The sequence below is a fragment of the Dermacentor andersoni genome, chromosome 8 (assembly GCF_023375885.2).
Source record: "Dermacentor andersoni chromosome 8, qqDerAnde1_hic_scaffold, whole genome shotgun sequence".
NCBI classification, from domain to species: domain Eukaryota; kingdom Metazoa; phylum Arthropoda; class Arachnida; order Ixodida; family Ixodidae; genus Dermacentor; species Dermacentor andersoni.
In genome coordinates, this window is record NC_092821.1 from 74,698,036 (window position 1) to 74,719,403 (window position 21,368).

Below are 21,368 nucleotides of genomic sequence, written 5' to 3' on the forward strand. Positions count from 1 at the left end.
GCCGACGTTACACTAAAGGCCACTGCTATTGATTTGTAGCATTTAGTTATGCAATGACCTTACATTTTTAGCTGGCGTAAACACGAAGCGTACTGAAATATTAAATCACGTATCCAACAAAATCTTCTGAATAATGAGATTGACTGTACTGCTTATATAGCGGAAAGCTAGAGGCACACACTATCGTTTCATTTTTCAAAACATGTGACGGTTGCTCTCGATTTCCCGAAGTGTCAAACGTCATAGTTGTTCTTCTTTCTTTTGGCTCCGAATGCGCATGCGTGGTCATGCAGTATTGCGCTGTGGCGAGTACACAGCAGTTCTGTTCATTCTCAGCACCAGACATGTCAAGAACCATTGGACGCAAGCTTCGAGCTCGACGCAGCAGGGACGACGCAACGCCGAGTACAAGCCATGCAGGCACCGACGACGCTCCATTCACTGTAGCCGACTGCAATACGTGAGTCTTCTGTGTCACACTTTTATAGAGGGTTGTGACGTGTACAGACGACGTGGAACGGACAGGTTAACAGTTAAATGAATAGATAGCGAAGCGAAGCGCCGTTCTTTTGGCAAGGCAATTCCCGGGTACCTGGTGTGCTACTCTGCTACCACACGGCCCCTACCAACAATAAAAGCTTCCGCTGTCTCTCTCTTCCACGGCAAGTACCGCGTTGTTCGCAGTTCCATTGTAACTCTATCATTTTAACTTAACGCTAGCGTTGCTACCGAAAGCGAATGTTTGCTTTCGATTGATGCATTTAATTTCCGTTTGTTTACCGCACGATAGACTGCATTTGCGTGACTGGTTAGCTGTCTCTAGAAAAGATTAGTGTAACTGCAAACAGTATAGGGAGTTCTCTCATGTTCACCATTGGAAGTAGTTTGCCAATCGAAGCGCTATTCGTTCCCAAGCCAGCAGCCTACAGTCGGAAGTAGTGACGGCACTCATAGTCAAGCGAACGCAACTGGTAGCAATAACACCAACACTATCACGACTACCTCCCGATTGAAATTACCTGCAATGTTTTCTTTGAAGTAAAGCGAAGGGCGAAGAGCACTGATTTGGTGCAAATTTACCACCCGCTAGAAGGCCGTCTGCTATCACATTTAGGAAAAAGATCTACTTATTTATCAGGGTGGGCAATCCATCAGTTTCCTTTATAGTTAATCGAATATTGTTTTATTGTCGATAGATTATTGCCATGGCGAATAATTCACTGAGGTCATCATAGTAAAATTAGGTGAGGTTTAACGTCGATTTCGGGGCTTGACATGTTCAAAATCAAGAAAGAAAAACGAATAATTAAATTTATGCTCCTACTAAGATGCCACATGTAGGTCTCTCAAAACACCCACCCATGCTAGGCTCATGTCGAACTTGGTGTAGGAAAAGCTATTTTAGGACTCGGACGGTCAGCATAAGGTGGGCGACGGGCCTGATGGGACGTCCGGATAACGTTAACTTCCTCCAATGCTTCCGCAGCTGGAATATATGATAAAGTAATGCCATCGTATTCTAACAACATGAAATCGCGACTAGATATAATTGTTTATGGCATGACATAAGTTCACCGATATCTTCCACCATCTGAAATAACACGTTGATAAAAAACGCCAAGTGCGTTGAAGACGCTTGTTTGCCCGGCAGTGACCTCAGCTGGTATTTATAAAATTTATACTATTTATGATATTTATGGAAGGCAGCACACGAGCACTTGATAATCTCGTAGGGCAATATTGCGCACCGCGACGGCCTAAGCTACAGAGGCAGTAGTACACCGTTTATTCTGCCACCTGCATCCCCGTAGCGAACGGTAATATTTTTTAAAGCGAAGCTATCTTTGGCTCAGCTACAGGCGTTCCCGCTCCTGCTGCTGTTTTACACACTAGAATATACACAGGATGGAGCCGCTATCTTCATACCCCAACTTGCGAATAATCCAGCGTTGTCAAGTCATGGTCTTTCCATCGTCGCCATACAGTTGTAGTGATTCCACTGCAGTCCACGCGTTATCGTTATGCCCGCGGCTTGAACTCTGAAATGGTGAGCGAGTCACGGAAAACTGCGCTGGGCGGGTCGCATCGCCGTGCAGCGGCAATACGTTATCATGTCGTCTTTGTCGTTGTGAAGCCACTGTCGTCGTCGCATCGTTTTGAACGCTGCTGGCTGCAATTTTGAACGATTGGCTGGTAGCGGACATGATGCATAATGGTAATTGAGACAGTCTTCGGTGGCAGTAATGGCAAGTAAGCGCGGACGTGAGCTCCATCATTATTATGCCGTCATTGTGATGCCGCCATCGTCATTTTATCGCAGTTAAGACATCGTGATCATTCCTTCGCTGTCCTTAATTCATCATTTCGATATTTTCCCTCTGTCGCCGCTGCGTATTTCCCATATTGTGCTGACGCCGCCAGCTTAGAGCCGTCGCCATCGGTACGCCGTCGTCATGCCACTATTCTCATTATGCCGTCGTCACAAAGCCGCCGTTAGGCCAACGCCTTTGCTTCGCTGTCATGTCTTTCTCAGTAAATCGATTGTCTTCTTCACATTGTCATCCTGTCTTCTTCGGGACACCACCCTCTTTATACGGCAGTCTCCATTACAGCAACATCATACCGCTATAGCGTCTTAACAACATCAACCAATTATCTTCTTGCTGTCATCCACATAGCAGTGGCGTCACCTCATTTTCCCATCTCGCCATCATTCTTCCATGATCCCGGCGATCTGATACCACGATCTTCTGCGATCGACATACCATCGCCATCATTCAACCATCAGCATCATGTTCCTGTCACATTTGGTTTTGACACCGTAGTCGCCATGCCATCGTCACCGCATAAGCGTTGTCACCTCATCGTGGCGAAGCATCGTGGTGATTGCACCACTGTCATGCAGTCGTCTTCATGCTGTCCTGGTCGTTCTGTCATGGCCGTCGTGATGCCATCATGATTCCTTTACCACCATTATGTCGTTTCCACACAGTCATGTTCACCCCATCATGGTCATTAAGTTGACTGTGACATAGTCATGCTTGGTATGTAGATGATCGAGTGCACCAAGTTTACGTTGTACACCAAGTTTATGCGCCCTATGGGCCGATTGGGCAAAACGGTGTCCAACTGGGCCGCGTAGTCTCTAATAACAATTTGTCGCCTAGCAGGAACGGCGTCCTTCACAAACACCAATAAAAGATTCGCATAAAGAGGCACTACAGCAGGCGATATCCATAGATTTTCTTTAAATGGGAACACTCGTGTATATCACTATTGTGGAAGTAATCCGCAAAGTTCTTTTGTGTACCGAGATATTTATTCAGAGTATCAAATAGTCTGTTCGTGTTTCAAACTAATTTCATCAAAAGAATACACCTGCATGCGCACGATGTGTTGTGGTGCTCATCCTATTCGGAAATTAAACTTTGCAGCACTTGCAGGGTGTACAGCGCAGCGGTAACAACAGATACAAAAGAGACACGGATGAGCACTAACTTCGAACTTGAATTTGAATCACATATTTCCAACAAGCATGTTACCATATCCTTCCTGGTGAACAGAGAAGCCATTCTCCAAGTGGCAGACATCGCGCGAGACTCAGTTAGGAGTGGTTCTAGAGGGACGCCACAAGGTCAGTCATATTGCCGACCCTCTTTAACCTCGCCATGATCGGTCTATCGAGGAAACTCTCCGAGTCGACGGCATTAACCACGCGGTATATGCAAACGACGTCACCATATGGTGCATCAGTGGCAGCGACAGACGCTTGGAGGCTTCGCTTCAAAAAGCCGTCGAGGTCATAGATGACTACCTGAGACCGAGCGGCCTCCGATGCTCGCCGCGAAAATCAAAGCTACTAACATACAGGCACAAGCGTAGGGGCCCCAAATAAAAAGGTCGGAGGCCTGTAGAGGACCACTCCAAGGGCAACTGATGGCTGTCATCTCCAGAGTGGACTCTCTCCGGGTGGTTCTGGGTATGACGATGGAATCGACCGGCTCCGCTAACCAGACCGTACTGAAGCTCACTGAGAAAGCGGACATTGCCATCAGATAGATAAGAAGGGTTACCAACCGGCAGCAAGAACTGAGCGAGGACAACATTGTCCGGTTTATTGGTGCGTTCGTGACGTGTCACTTAACCTACGTCGCTGACATGCACAACTGGCAGAGGTCGGAACGGGTCAAGCTGAAGGCGTTGATCAGGAAGGCAGTCAAGAGAGCCCGCGGGCTTCCCATGTACACGAGCTCGGAGCGACTGCTACACCTCGGCGTGCACAACACGCTTGAAGAGATCGCGGAGTCACTGGAGAGGGCGCAGTTTTTACCAGACTCTCTACCACCAGTGCCGGGAGAAACATCATGAGAGAACTTAGAGTTCCCCCAACGGTGATTGAAACCAGTTTCTGCAGCCTACCTCTAGAACAGAGATCTCATTGCCGTTGCCCTCATTCCTCGGAATGACCACTTTGAATACAACGTGGGTTGACGGAGGGCTAAGGCTAAAGCCCTCCTGGAAGAGGCCGGCGCGCGCCTGGAGTTGTTGTTTCGTCGACACAGCCCGGTACTTTGACGCAAAGGCGTTCACTAGTCAGCGTCGACCAAGTAGGGTAGATCAGGAACTCCTCGACGGTCCGGACGACGGCGGCCGCGGATACAGAACAGGCCGCAATAGCGTTGGCCCTGCTGGACGACGGGAGAACGTCGATATAAAGTGACTCGAGATCGGTGGTCCGAGCATTCTCCAAGGGCACCGTTTCGAAGCCGGTCTTGCGGTCCTACGAGACAGGAAAATCAAGCAACAAACGACGCTCTGGTTTCCCGCTGACATGGGAGAGATCAAAGGTGCCCCGTCGAACCTCAACAGAGCTGCGCGAGGAGTCGCCGACCTCGTAGCTATCGGGTGGCGCAGCGTTGAGGTTCCAGACAATAGGGATCTCCCTGCCTCGTACAACGAACTCGCTAACAATTTTATCTGAGGAGGCGGAAGTACATTGAAGAGACCTCAGGCATTGACAGTCACTCTTGTAAGTCGTCCATACCCTAGCCCGGGCCGCTTCCACCGAATATATCCCAATATTGAGACGTCGAACACTTGCACGCTTTGCTCAGACTTTGACAACTTAGATGGCATGCTCTTGTGGTGCCGCGCTTCACGGGGCGGCGAAGACGTTACCTCGCCCAAGTGGGAAACTGCACTACACAGTCTCGATTTAGAAGCCCAACTACGGAGCCCAACATGCACGCGACGTAGCCGAGAGGCTAGGTCTTTTTGTCCCGACGTGATAGTGGCTTGCTACGTGCTAGTGCACGTAGCGTTCTGATGGACCCTAATATAATTTTCCACCCACCCATCTGTCCATGTTTACATACTTGCTTGATGCAGATGGGAGTAAAAGACATTTAAAAGCAGCTTGAGAACAGCATTCGTACTTGGCAGTGCAGGGCAGAAAACACAGTACATTCATTAGACAACAGATAATTACAGTGACGTCAGAAAAAATCTCCGTCTAAGCACTCCGTACAGTTCGTTAACCAGAGAACCTGAAATGTGCGGCCCCGGTGTTTATCAGTGGGTGAATCCCGACGGTTCGTTAAACGACGGCTTGGTAGGCTGCCGGATGCTCCGTACGCAGTTGCTGCCTGCGCTAGGCTGCGTGAGCTTGTTCTTGTACCCGGGCTGCAGCATGTGATCAGCGTTTCTATCGGCGTGGCTGATAGAAAGCAGCCTGCTGCTAAGGAGTACGTATGACGCGTGGCCTACCCATTTCGTAACCGGAGAGAAACTGCTGCGCGCGCGCTCGGCTGCTACGAAGAGCAATAACGTCACCACTTACTAGGCCAATCCAACACCACCTAGATAGCACAAGGCCTTTTCACTCCTTTCCATGACGTTATATTACTTGGCCCGACTGCCATAGACTGTAATGAGGATGGAAATTTCGGGACAGGCAGCGTGACGTCATGGATCGGAGTTGACAGGCCTTGTGATATCGAGGCGGTGTTTTGCTGATCGCGCGCCCCTCTTTTCTCTCGTGTTCTTTTTCTTGTGCAACTTGTGCAAAGTGTGGAGTCCCGGATCACCTCTCCGATAACTGCAGTGACACACCTCACTGTGTGAACTGCAGTGGAGACCATCCAGCCTACTCACGCTCCTGTCCGAACTGGAAAAAAGAAAACGACATAATCACCCTCAAAGTCGAAGAAAATATTTCGTTTAAGGAAGCCCGTAAGGGGTGCTCACCTTTCCACAGCACAACTTATGCTGATGCGGCGCGTCGGGAGGCAGCGTCGCAGCGGCCAATGCCAAGTGCCCAGCCCGCGTGCAGCGAGCGGGTGTTTTGGTTTCTGCCCCCAGGGTGGAAGTAGGTAAGCCAACTCCATCCAACCAACAAACAGGCCAGCCTACCCATGGGTTGCCGGCCCCACAAGAGTTATCTGTGGCAACCTGTGCTACACGCACTGATCTCGCAGGACTGATAGCGGCCCCGAAGGTAGGCGCAGCCAAGGCTGCCTCCACCTCCCCGGTCACTTCCAGCGCTGGCAACAGCCGGCGCAGCTCAATCCCGCAGGGAGCCCCATCGACCTCCAGACTAGTGGGCGCAGGGATCTTGCATTTCAAGGCGGGACTCTCTCGAAAAACTTATCGCTCACAAGAGCGTGTTTCCGGCGCGTCACAAGAGGCAATGAACACTACACCTATCCTCAGGGCGCACAAAGCGCCTAAGGCGAGGCTCCGTCAAACGCTCCAGAAAGGACAAAACTCCCGTTACAGGGCCTCAAAAGGACTCTGTAGTCTAAGGCACCATTTCAGTTTCGTACACACAGCACCAACTTACTCTTATGGATACACAAATTATTCAGTGGAACGTCAGAGGTCTTCTAAGAAACCTTGATGATGTGCAAGAACTCATCCACGATCACAATCCAAAAGTGCTGTGTTTACAGGAAATACACTTAAAATCAAAACATACAAACTTTCTTCGACAGTATGTTACTTTTTGCAAAAATCGCGATGAAGCTTTCGCAGCACTTGGCGGTGTTGCCATTCTAATTAACAAAAGCACACCGTGTCAAACTTTACAGCTACGAAAGCCCCTTTAAGCAGTGGCGGTTCGAGTTTTTCTTGCTTACATGCCCCTGCATTACCTATTAAACAAACATCAGTCTTTTATAGATGAATTGCCAGAACCTTATATTGTTCTTGGCGATTTCAATGCACACAGCTACCTGTGGGGCGAACCTCGTATAGATGGCCGAAGTCGCCTTGTTGAACAGTTCCTTTTTTCTTCTGGTGCACGCCTGCTGAATAAGAAGGAACCCACATATTACTCTCTTGCAAACACAACCTTTTCTCCAATAGATCTTAGTATAGTTTCCCCGTCTATACTGCCCGAACTCCAATCGGAAGTTACGAACAGTCCTTACGGGAGCGACCACTTTCCCATACTGCTAAGGACATCTAAAGAAAATGAATATGCTCCACAAGCTCTTAGGTGGAAGATGTACAGCCAACTGGCAAAACTTTCTCTCACTAGCATCTCATGTGCTGATATGTCTTCTTTAGAAACTGATGCTGCTGTGGAATATTTTACAGCATTCAGAATAGATGCCGCATCTAAATGCGCATCCGAAGTAAGTGGTTTGGCATGCAAACGACGTGTACCGCGGTGGAACAACGAAAGTAGGATCGCCCGTAGGAAACGTAACAATGCGTGGGGATCGTTACGCGCCTCTCCCACTACAGAGAACCTTATTAACTTAAGGAGGTAAAGTCTCAAGCCAGGAGAACGCGCCGACAGGCCAGAAGAGCGAGTTGGCAGAAGTTTTTATCGGGCAGCAACTCTTATACAGATGAGGCAAAAGTATGCAACAGTGTTAATAAGATAAAAGGACGACAAACATATTCACCCCCTCTGGTAAACACAGAAGGCGATACCCTGCTTGATCAGGCAGACTCACTTGGGGAGCACTTTGAGAGCGTGTCAAGTTCCACCCGTTATTCAAAACCCTTTCTGAAATATAAACAAATAGAAAAATGAAAGCCACTCATAAGAAAGTCTCGGCAGAATGAACGGTGCAACCGTCCTTTTAGTATTGCAGAGTTCACGGTTGCCTTGAGCGCATGCAAGAGCTCTGCACTGGGATCTGATAGACTGTTCTATGAAATTATCAAAAACTTACACAATAATACGCCAGTCACGCTACTTACACTTTTCAACACTATCTGGGATGCAGGGTACCTTCCAAGCGCATGGAAAGAAGGCATTGTGCTCCCTGTTTTGAAACACGGCAAATACCCTTCCTCAGCGGCAAGTTACCGCCCGATAACCCTCACAAGTTGCATTTGTAAGGTCTTTGAAAAAATGATAAATCGGCGACTCATTCATTTTCTTGAACTGAGCAAAATGCTTGATCCCTATAGTGCGGCTTCCGAGAAGGGCGCTCCACAACCGACCATCTTGTACGTATTGAAGGAAATATCCTTGACGCATTTGTACACAAACAGTTTTTCTTATCGATATTCCTCGATATGGAGAAGGCATACGGCACAACGTGGCGCTACGGAGTCTTTTGAGATTTGTCAGAAATAGGCATTTATGGTATTATGCTAAACCTAATAGAAAGCTACCTGTCCAATCGTACCTCCCGGGTAAAAGTCAGTCGACAATGTACTGTAACGTCCTTTTACACAAGAAACTGGTGTACCCCATGGAGGCGTGCTCAGTTGCACACTCTTTATTGTTAAGATGACAACACTTCGTGCTTCCTTACCACCGGCCATTTTGTATTCCGTCTATGTGGACGACATTCAAATAGGTTTCAAATCCTGTAACCTTGCAGTGTGTGAGAGACAGGTACAGCATGCCTTGAACAAAGTGTCAGTGGGGGCAGAGAAAAATGGACTTAAGTTCAATCCTAAAAAAAGTTATTGCGTTCTTTTTACAAGAAAGAGGAGCCTGGTCCCGGATCCTTGTTTAGAACTGTGTTGACATCAAATACCTGTAAACAAACAGCACAAATTTCTAGGTGTTATTGGCCTCGAGCTCCACCACTGGAAAAGCTGGCGCCACCGTCGGCGTGACGTGCTAGGAGGGATCACGTGGACAGAGCGGCCGCGTCGACTGCTTCGGGAGCGCCGAAGCGAGCTGAAAACGAGTTTAAATTCCCTCGTACGCTGCGGTCCTCATTTAGTGGCGAAATTTTCCCGCTTCGAGTGTCACCTTTACAACGCTTGAAAGCACTACAATAGGTAGTGGCTGCCTTTGAAGGCGCGCAACATGGTAGGCTACTGCTCGGTGCCGCAGGGCCGGACGCACGTAACGGAGGCCGGTGTCAGCCTTATTCACACGTAGCAGCAGGACAAGAAGCTGCGTGAAGCTTGGCTCGTGAAACATAAAACTGGCAAACAGTCATCGGCTACAACTCGGGTATGCAGCAAGCACAGACGCGAGGAAGATTTCTGCTACGGCTCCCGGTCTGCGATGTTCTGAAAACGCGCACTGAGACGCTCGCCCGAGTCCGCTGCCCGACTAATGTCATGACTGTTTGGTCTATGAACTTGTCGATGCTATAGATACTGGCAAGTTCAGTGGAGGGGAAAGGCAACGGTAAGAAGCACATTTAAAAAAAGCATGGCATATGGTCATGTTTGTGTTATGAATTAATGCACTGGATTACAAGAAAAGGAGCAGCGGGAAATGGCATGCTGAGAACACCGATAACATACAGTGCGACGCAAATCGAGAAATAATATTGAAAGGTGAAAGAATTTAGAAGAAAAAAAAGAGTGAATCGTCGCGACGGCACATCACAGTCCCCGTAGGCGTCGAAGTCTCTACAGTGAAGTTATTTTTGAACAGCTCTGATAGCACCCACGCAACAATGGTTATACTGTCAAATGCTCATATTCTGCGGCCTGAAGCTCATGGCACGGTGCGAAAACGCACGCGCGGAGAAAGCGAAAAAGTGCGCGGACAAGCATGCAGACGCGCAGTCGGTCGCTGCGAATCTACGCGATCGCTGCATTGAGGCTTCGTTCTATTACGCTCCATTTAGTTATACAACCACTATAAGAACATATTTCACACAGCTTGCTCTCAGCGTTTACCTATCTTTCACGCAAGAAGCCGGTTCGGGAAACTCCATCGCGGCGACCGCGCGCAGTGGCGTTCACTGTACGTATTGGGTAAAGAGATAGCGTCTGTAAACGATTGTGTGCTTTCAGTTTGCCCAAGATTATTATTTAGACAGTAAAAAACTTCTCTCATTTCGAAAGTATTTACAGAAATGTCCGGGAGAGCTCGCGCGTGGTGTTTTCAGTGAGCGCTGACAGCAAAACCTATGAGGAGCGCGCCGCGCGAATCCCTCATACTACGCCAGCGAGGCGCTTCCGCTAGATGGCGACTCCGTAACTCCTCGCCGCCAATATTTGACTGTAGACTTACTTTCATTCCACACATTAAACATCTTAAAAAAACATGTCTGAGAACGATGAACATTATGAAACTTCTATCCCAGACTACATGGGGTAGTGACAGGAAGTGTCTAATGAATCTCTACAAGAGTCTAATTCGGTCACGATTGAATTATGGTGCCGTGGTGTATAACTCTGCCGCCCCGAGCGCGCTAAGGATGCGGGATCCTGTCCACCATCTAGGTATGCGCTTAGCCACTGGCGCTTTCAGAACAAGCCCGATTCAAAGCTTATACGCCGAATCGAATGAGTGGTCGCTCCATCTGCAGAGATAATACATCAGCTTTACCTGTTTCCTTAAAATGCACTCTAATCTGGAACATCCATGTTTTAATACCGTAACCGATATGACATGTGCTACACTTTTCCGCAATCGTCCGTCTATAAGACAGCCTTTCTCGCTGCGTGTGAAGGAGCTTAGCGATGAAATGCATGTCCCACTCCTCAAGCATCGCTTGATGTGCCTAGCCAAGCTATTACCTCCTTGGGAGTGGCAGGTGATAGAATGTGACGTATCCTTTCTAAAAATCACAAAGCACGCTCCAGAGGTCGAAATCCGAATGTATTTCCTAGAACTTCAGTACAAGCACTCCTGCGCAGAGTTCTACACAGACGCTTCGAAGTCAAATGCCGGGGTGTCCTATGCAGCCGTCGGCCCATCCTTCTCGGAATCTGATGTACTGCATCCGGAAACAAGCATCTTTATGGCCCGAGGCCTACGCACTACTGTCTGCTGTGAAGCATATAAGAAAATCAAAAAGCAGCGACCAATACAGACTCTCTAAGCGTCGTGAAGGCCTTGATGTCACTCTATACACAAAAAAAACATATTTAATGAACTCTATTCTGTCTTGTGTAAAGCGTACATATCTAACCAGCATATCATTATATGCTGGGTGCCTGGCCATAGGCTAATCAAAGGTAACGTTCTCGAAGACCAGATGGCTACGTCAATTGCATCCCCTGCTGTCAATACTACTCTTCGGTGCCTCTCACAGATCTGAAACCTTACATACGAAAGAAACTCCAAAACCATTGGCAATGCATGTGGGACGCAGAAATAAATAACAAATTGCATGGGATAAAGCCACATTTAGGTTCTTGGCCCTCCGCAACAAAATCACGGCGAACAGATGTCCTATTCTGTCGTCTCAGAATCGGACACACATTTGGGACCCATCATTTTCTACTCCCTGGAAGTGAACCTCCAACCTGTGGCAGGTGTGGTGAGAGGCTGACCGTCCTCCTCGTGCTCGTGGAGTGTCGGGAAGCCGAAATGGAGAGAAAGAAACATTTTCTGCTTGCGTTCCGTTATAACATTCCTCTACACCCGGCTATGTTGTTTGGTAAAGAACCGCTTTTTAACACCAAGGCAGTCCTCAACTTCTTAAATGATGTCGTTCTACATGTTATAAGCCCATTAAATTTGTAGAGCACCCTCGCTCCAGAGGATGCCGCTGCGATAATTGTTTTGCATAGCACATGCCTCCAGGCCCTTGTGCTTTAAGGGCTCTAAGGAGGCAGTAGTGCTCTAGCATACTTTATAACCTGATATATTTTGCACATATTATCGTTCTATTGAAATGCATCTCAATGTTCATAGTACACGTCATACGTCATCGCCACAATATTATTATACAGATTTTACGCACTTTATAGCGACTATTTTTAAGGTCCCTTTACAGCCACGACACACGCACATCATAGCACTCATAATTACACTGAGAACTCATTACCACGGACATGCGCTCTTTGGCCATATTTGGCCCTTGTGCCATTAAACATCAAATATTCATTCATTCTTTCTTTCGCGCATGGGTTTCCGCCGCAGAAGTTTTCGGCATACAGGCGACCGACAGACGGACGGACGACCTAGTCGGCTAGCCACATATAGCTTCGCTGTAAAAAGTAGTGCAGTGTGATAGCAAACGTGCAAATCCAACAATACGAGACATATATTATTAGAACACTTTTAACTTTGTTAAAATGGCACTCTCAAGCAATATTATTTTAGATCATAGACAAAATTTCTCGTTTGTTTTAAAAGAAAAAGAGGAGGTGGTTATATTTTGCCGCGTGATTTTAAACTCGTTTAAAATTTATTGTAACTAAGTGTTTGAAATCCATAATTTGTGCGCGGTTGTGGAACATGCCACTGTTTATGGCGTTCGTTGTGTTGCAGAACTTGGGGGAATTTTGTGTAAGTCGCCTACGTCTCGAAAAAACATTCTTTTGTCTTACCTGAATTTTATAGTACTTGGTAATGCGAAATTAATATGTTTTCTACTTTCTTGATATGGTATTTCATAAGGAGGATATTTTGCGGTCTGAACATAATGGTTTTAGATTTTTCTGCGTCAGTTGCCTTGGTTTTAGGTTTGTTTGCGTTAATTGCCAAGGCATTTCTTCTGAACCACACGTGAAGTTTTGCGAGAACATCATTTCCCCTACACATCAATTAACATACATTCGTTGTTGCAAAAATTATATATTTAACCTCATTATCTATTTTGCATCAAACCATTTACGTATATATTTAGTATTATGGACCCCAGTATGCTTCCTCTTGGGGGCCCTGTGGCTAATTGATTTCGACTCTTGGCGACAATATTCTAGGTGAGCCGATTGAGTGTGATCAGTCAAGTAGCTTGAAGGTAGATTAAGTAATGCATCGCGGACAACATACATTGATTTTCTTCATCTGAGTTATGTGATATATCCGGTCGCGCGCTTTCGAGAAGTCTACAAATACACTTAGGGTAAGTACTTTGAGTTAGGTAGTTGAACTTGATTACCGAAACTCAGAAATATATATAGAAAGAGAGCAAATATGATAAAATATTTAACATCAAAGAAAGTATATATATTATTTGAATATATTTCAATTTTTCGACAATAATGTTCAGTGGAAAGTGAGCGCTCGTCCATGTCTCCATTCTTGTCCCTTTTACAGTTGTGCTGAAAACCCTAGAAGATGCAACCATTGTCCTCAGTTATATTGTGAATCTGTCACATAGGTTATTCCCACTTGAGGGCGTGGAAAAAATCTCAATGCCTTTCAACACTGTGAAGGAGGACCAGGGAAGTGAATGGCGAACAGCACGTCCACCGCGGGTCGGCCCAACATTGCACTATCTTCCGGATCGGCCCACCTAGGGGAGCGTTTGACACCTGTTTCACCTCCGCCGTGGGTCAGCCCAGCATTGCACTATCTTCGGGATCGTCTGACATATGTGGATTGCTTAACGCCTGCTTCACCTCAGCGGCGGATCGGGCCACCATCGCACTATCTCTGGGATCGGTCCACGCATGTGGAGTTTTTTGCTTACGACGTGAAAATATCCTTGGACACTAAAGGTATACACCTTCGCTTTAATCAGATAATTACGTTGGTGGAATCAGAGCCCTTGCATGCGTTCTAAAATTTCTGTTGGCAGTGTCTGCGCAAGTCAATAAGTAGTTCCGCGAACGGAGGAAGTGCCTCCAACATGACAGTTAGGAGTGAACAGGCAGAGTGATGTAACTTATGAAGCATATTTTGCCTACGATGAAAATTAAACATGGCGAGTAACATGTTTCTTATCAGTCCAGTTTTAATGTTTCAAATGCACTCTTTTACAAAATTTTTGTCAGCTTTTTACTATTGGAAGTAGGTAAACATTCTGACGCCAATAAATATGTCTCATTGCAGGACGTATGAGGACACCAGGGATGGCATCCGGCGCACACCGTACAACCCGGCCAACGTAAAACGCGGTACGTGCTTTTGTTGTGGTACGTGGACTGCTTTTGGCCCACCAGTACAACTTCAAAAGACAGCCCCACATACACTGCAGGGGAACGTTATGTCTGTCACTCCAACGCGCATTCATTCCTTACAAGGAAATAGATAGTTAGCCTTGCTGCCCATTCCGAATGAAATACTTTATCACAAGCTTGACTGTGGCATTCCTGCAGTGAGGAAACCCTGGTAGACTTGCTCGTTCATATTAACTAGAAAGGTGCAGTTTTATTGCGGTGGAAACTAGATGGGCACTCTAGGTCCAATTCTGACGCCGATGTCGGCGTGATGTTCCGTATAAAGACCAAGGGCGATAACATCATCGCCGAGCACTGTGTGTGCGAGTGAAAGCGCGTAAGGGTGAGTAGACGATGATGGCTCATTCACGCACGCGCATGGGAGGGAAGAGGGGACGAAGTGCGCCGTTTTCCGTCGCGCGCAACGCACCAGGGGAAGGGGAGGCTGCGAGAGGGTTCTATTGCGCGGCGCTTGCTGCCGCGCGCGCCCAATCTCGAAAGCGATTTGTGGTTAGTACGAAGACTAGGTACACCGATGGATAATAGCTTCGTGTGCGCTCTGTTCTTGCTGCTTACTTTGCGTCGAAGCCAGGTAGCATGAAGGTCAATTCGCTCGATGCTGGTGCCACGCCGTCTTACTCCAGTGTGTTGATAGCGAGTGCGCGCTGCCATCGAGTGAAATGCGTTCACTTTGGCTTGGGCGCACGTGATACCATGCTTCGTAATTCAGTTAGTAATCGAATGTTCACAGGCCTATACAACCGATAAAACTACTATCCTTGCTTCGTACAGCTGCCTACTAATTCGCTACGGCAATCGATGCTTCTTCTTTCGGGCGAAACTACGACTTTTTTCAATGCTATTCCTTGCAAAAAAGTACACACGTACGCTTTTAGGTGCATGGGTAAGAAGTTGAGCCCATAGTATATGGCGTGATTAAGACACCACACTTAAAGGTATTTTGCGCTTGTCAATGTGTCCATGGTTTTATTTTCTCAGGCGAATGCTGCTTTGACTTCACTCTCACATGTGCCCAGCTGCTTTCATACTTTTATCCGAAGCAACCGTAACGGACACATTAAAGCAAAATTTTTCTTTCTTCCGTCGACTCTGGGACTGCTGTTGCTGCTGCAACTGCTTGCCGAAGCCGTGGCTCACATTGAGAATAATATCTTCCCGGTATCGTCGAGGTATGGCTGTCAGGTCCGGCTCATCACTGCAGTGTTGAACAATTGACAGTGCCGAAGGTAGTGCAGACACAAGATGTAGAGCAAACGGAGGCCTCCCGTGGTGGCAGGTGATACAGGCGAGCGCGGATGTAAGCTCGAGTACTAACAGGCTGTCGTTGTCCCGCCACCGCCTCATTCCGTCGACGTCATTCTATAGTGGCCGTTCTGTCGCAGTCATTTTATCGCCACCATGGCATTGCCGTCATTTTGCCGTTACCAGAGTCGCGTCATGCCATCATGGTCGTTCTATCATGATCACCTCGTCGTACTGTTGTAATCCCTGCATGCTGCTGACTACAGTCTCGATGATTGGCCAGTACCGAACATAGCGCAAACAATCGCCCTGTGTAGTGGGAATTGAGGTGGCCCTCACAAAATCCGTGGATCATGCTGAAGATAATGTCATACCTGCTGATTCCTGGTTCCAGGCTTGGAATATTGGCCTATACCGGACGTATGAAAACACCCCATGTAGTTCGAATTCATGCAGCTCGCGGCAGCAAATATTTCACATAAGCGTGAACGAAACCTCCAACCCTAACACGCAGTCGTCATATCATCGTCGTCGTCGTCAATCCGTCGTCCTCGGTCCGCCGTCTTCATCGCATCGTGGACATGCCATCCTGTTCGTTCTGTTCTCACTTTATCGCAGTGCAGCTGCCGTCCTCCCATTCTCGTCATTCCTTTGCCCAAGAGAACAGACTAGTGGGTTAGTTGGTAATGCATAGCTTGAGGCAAAGAAACAAATAGCACGTAGGACAGCAGAAGGGAACGAAGACACAACGCTACTAACAACTGAAATATTAAGGCACATGGTTACCCCGTATATACCATAATACAACAGGAAGTAAAAAAAAGGCCACCGTCGCGATATAGATTTCTTTCCGGAAAAATTATCCACCATAGGCCGCTTCCACGAGAGGAACATGATTTCTTTTTCTAACCGCGAAACAGATAGGCGAGTTGCAGAGTTACGGTTTCTAATCTATTCGGATGCCTCAATGTGGTTCTCATACCGTACTTGCTGCAAGCTGGCCACAATCTGAAGACAATTTTGGAATAGCGTTGACGTTGACGCTGTGTTTTCAGCCCCTTAGAAATTGTCGGGTTTCTGCGTGGAAGTTAGCAACACTGCAAAGATGCGCCATCACTTCAATAAATAACACCGAGAAGAGTTTCTTTCGCGCATGCAGGGCGTGGTATGCCGTATTCCTATAGGCTGCGGGAAGGAATACATTGCTCACATGGCAAGGTGCCGCAATAATCCCTTGCGAGAACATTTCAATAATGTCAATAATCAGGTAAAGTCTGATTATCCAGCCGCACTGTGCCTCCGTTGTGTCTGTAAATCCATGTTTGACAAATCACAAGTAAATACTAGAAACCCAGATCAAGTGACTAAGGAGATCATCGAGGCATTCGAAATGATAACAAACGATAAATCTGTAACTTGCCCATCTATTTCGCTATCAAAAAAAATCATGTTCCTATTATGGTAGCGTCCTAAAGAGGACGACTTTCCCGAAATCCATGTTGCGACAGTGGCTTTTTTTTTTCATACTGCAGTACTATAGTATATACGGCGTAACCATGTGCAATAAAAATTCAGTTGTTAGCAGGATTGTCTTTGTTCTCGACTTTTGTCTCAATTGCTATTTCGCGCTTGGCCTCAAGTTATTCCTTTGTCGTTAGGCCGTCCTAAGCACTCCTGCGTAGTTCCACCTTCGCCCTCCCTTTGTCATGTCGTTGTCATTCCACAATCGCCATACCGTTGTCGCCACGATCTCGTCATACTATTGTAATCATTTTAGCTTCGTTATCCTGTGGTCATTTTGTTATCTACATCTCTGTCGTTCACATCACCACATGATCATAATAATGACGTCATGGTCAGAACATCGGCATCATTCAAGTATCCGTATCAGCTTGTCATGCCTTCGTGTTCCTAATTTCATTGTCACGCCAACGTCGTCCTCCAATGGTCACGTCAGTGTCACTATTGCATCGTCGTCATAAAGAATTCTTCATGCCGCCGTAGCCATACAGACGTTTACGCTCCCTTATCATCCTTTAGTAGTCGTCATACAAATGTAACCGATTTTCCATCACCATTCCGTCATCGTCATGCCTTCATGCTGGTTCCATCATCCTCATTTTGCCGGAGTGATTACTCTGTGGCCATGCGATTGTCATCCTGCCGCTCTCGCCATTCCACCACTGTCTTTTCATTATCCTAAGTGATCTTCATGCCGTCGTGGTCGTTGCGTTATCGTAATTCCTTCGTCGTCATGCTTGGCATCTGCACGATGGAGCCGAACTGGTTTATATTGAGTGAGGCATTTCATAGTAAAATGTACCCAACTGGGCAGTGTTCTCTCCACTTGCAAGTGATCGCTAAGCAAGAACAGCTTTCTTAACTAACAACAATGAAAGATTCGCCTAAAGCGAGTCTCACAAGAGAAGTGATCCACAATTTTATTATTGACCCATCTACAAATTTGTTGCCTTGCAGCATGCGCCGGCACAGGATGTAATGCGAACGGATAACTGCGAGGTGGCAGGTTGATGTACGTAAACGTGGGCATGAGGTCCAATACAAGGACGCCGTTGCCGTCATTTCATCGTCGTCGTTTTGTCACGTTCTTTCTGTTGAATTGCTCATTCGTTGTGAAGCCGACTTCGTTGTTCCGCCGTCTTCTCTACGTCATCGTCATGGCGTTGTCATTTCATCAACATGTCGTATCACCATCGTCATTCCTTAATCATTTTAGCGTCATATCATCGTGATTCAGTGGTTGTCATCATGCCATCGTCTTCATTTGGTCGGCGTCAGACCATAGTAATGACACTGTAGTAATCGTGCTGCTGTCATTTCGTCATGCTGCTGCCGTTATTATGCATTTGTGGCCATTTCATATTCGGGATGCCGTTGTGGATAATCTATCGTTGGAATTCCGACTCCGTAGTGCCATTGTTATCTTCAGGATTCGTCATCTTGGTGTTGTCACGCGGTCGTGGTTATGCCAGTTATATCATCGAAGAATTGTCAAAGGTTGTTGTGAAAGATCGGCTTCTTGCAAATGTGACCATTTTGTCATCCCAATGTCATCGTTAGGCTACCATGGACATTTTATCATGGACATTCTGAGGTGAGGTGTCAGTCATCTTACTATTCTCATGCGCTCATCGTGATACCATTGTAATGGGATCGTCATCCTATTAACGTCATCATTTCAGTATCGTCATTGTATAATAGTTGGGATTGAAGCGTCATCATACCATTGTCAGTACATCTCCTTGACACCCTATTGATGTTATGCCGTCGGCGTTATGCCGTCATCTTCACAGAACAGCCTGATTCTCAAACGCCAATAAGAGCTTCACTTCAACCAGTTCTTGCACATAGAGAAATTCACGTAACTTTTCGAAGTTAGAACCTCAACTGGCTTTTAATGTTAGTAGCGACAACGAGTTGCTCCTAGACAGATCTTTGTAGGCAATCATGCTTTTGTGATAATACAGAGGAAGCTATACTCTTCTTGTGTTCAGTTTCTAAGATGTGCTTCCATGGACATAATAGTTTTATGCTTTCCCCACGCTGTAAAAGTTAATGAAATATCTGTCATACATATTCGCCATGTAATCATTCTCACGTCGTTGTCTTAATTCTGTTGTAACGTCGGAGTCGCCATAGCCTCAACGTCACATTATGGTCGTCACGTCATCTCTGTCGCCGTCATCAAATCGCATTCCTCGCACACACAATTGAAAGTTTCGCTTAAGCTGATTCGTACAGCTCGTGCGATCCACAAACTTTTCTACTGCACACAAGCTCGGTTCCTTCTTCGACTTAATACCAACATAAAGTGGAGCCTAGGCTGATCTTTGTTGAAAAAGAAACCTTTATTCAACTATGGATTTGTGATGAAGGTTCTCTTCTGAATATGTGTTGTTATGCTCGTTACAGTATTCAAATGTTTTGCGTGTACTGTGACAATGACCCACTTGTGTGTGCATTAAGCCAATGATATGACTTAACGATGACGTAATAAAGCAACTGGCATGTGGTCTTCCGGGCAAAGCACTTCTGTCCAATTTGATTTCTAGTCAAAAACAGGCGCCAGCCGGTATGTAGCCAAAATTGGGGGTATGTGTTTGCATGACGTGTTCCATTTCGTTGTTTGGCTTAGAATTGTAAAGGATAGATTACATTGCAAGTGCATGTGATCATGCTCGTATCTTGCTGCATCAAGTTGCTCTCGCTTGTATTGCGGGCGTTGTTTCCGAACAAGCGCTTTGTATGGCTGCACCCATTCCAAAGGGGGTAAAGGGGAGGGGGGGGGGGGGGTATTGCCTAAATGGCCACCTTGTGCACGTGTCCATTTCGTCTGCTGCTGAAGTGCTGATTAACTGGGAGCATCTACCTTCTTTCGACTTGTACCAAAGCACAGCCAATCAGAACCTCAGTACCAGACGAAATGCACATGTCCACTAGGCAGTCACAGAATATCCCCCTCCCCCAGCTCTCGTACCACTAAAGCTGAGCTACAAATTGTTTTTGACGTTTTAGCGCAAAATGTTCACAAAAAGGGAGTCACCCTTGACCAAGGGTGAATCATTGAATCTGCTGTTTTCAGGGCATACAGACATCACAAACATTGGAAGCAGTGGTAAGCCGCTTCAGGTTTCCAGCCACAGCAGCGATGAGGCGATACCAAGTACAAGCCGCGCAATCATGGAAATAGCTTCAGTCATTCCGAAAGACAACGCCAGGTAAGCCTAGACTATGAAAGGTTCTTTGAGGTAATGAAACTACAGAAAGGGTCGAATATGCTACCTGCGGCACAATTGCACTTGCATAGACACACCTTGTGTCCAGGGAACGTCTGATACCTGAAATGCCAATCTATCAGCTGTTTTTCAGCGAAGCTGTATACGGCTACCCCATTTGCCCATCCGTCTGCCTCCTGAACGCCAAAAGCGCCCACGGCGCAACCTCATGCCCATGCGCGAAAAAAGAAGCCGCGAGCCAAACGAGGAAAGAGCTCGTTTACGCCGTGCCGATGCTGCATCCCGGGCACAACAGGCTCGTGCAGCCGAGCGCAAACAGCAACTGCGTACGGAGGGTGCGGCAGCCTATCAAGGCGTCGTTTAATGAACCACCGGGATTCACCCAGTGATAAACGTCGAGGCTGCACGTTTAGGCTTCGCTAATTAACCACCTCGGGCGGTTATTTTTCATCTCCCGCAGCGCTCCGCATTCACTCTCATCTTTTGGAGTGCTCGTTCGCTCATTTAGGAGTTAGGACGCCTACGCTCACCGCAGGAACGGTCGCCTAAGAATTCCGCTCTAAAACACAATAAAAGCAAGGCCGATACTCTCTAACAGGAATTCTTGTAAATGTACCAAGCTTCTGGTCTGTATGATAATATGGTCTCATGTTGTAGTGACGGTCAAAAACACAGTAGCAAAACGGTGAACGGCGAAAGTAGCCTTTTAACGGAGCTACCTAGCTGAGCACAGATGTCCATGCACGCACAGTACATGCGGAGGTGCGTTTTGCGCATATATACGAATATTTTATGTATAAAAAAAATAATAAAGAAGATAATGCAAAACCAAGGTGCAGGAAACAGAATGAAGTTTGAACTGTTGGAGTATGGACGATGGCGGCCTGCGTAGATGGGCCTTAAACAGTGTGATCACTATTCTTGTCTTAGGATGATTGTTTTTTGATAGCCACCTATATTGAAGTTATACCGATATATGCGCTTTGGGAAAATAATTGCACCCTCATTATACAATTATCTGAAAAGCGTTCCTAAATTTCTGTATCATAATTCATCGGATCTGACTTCGCG

General features: G+C 46.8%; 1 long non-coding RNA gene across 1 annotated transcript; it reads left to right on the top strand.

Annotated features, from left to right (window-relative positions):
- The first annotated feature begins 312 nt into the window (after nucleotides 1-312).
- On the top strand, nucleotides 313-20,273 carry LOC140219823 (uncharacterized). Its single transcript, XR_011896045.1, has 3 exons — nucleotides 313-460; nucleotides 14,171-14,235; nucleotides 20,144-20,273. It is a non-coding gene; the product is annotated as an uncharacterized lncRNA (long non-coding RNA).
- The last annotated feature ends 1,095 nt before the right edge of the window (nucleotides 20,274-21,368 follow it).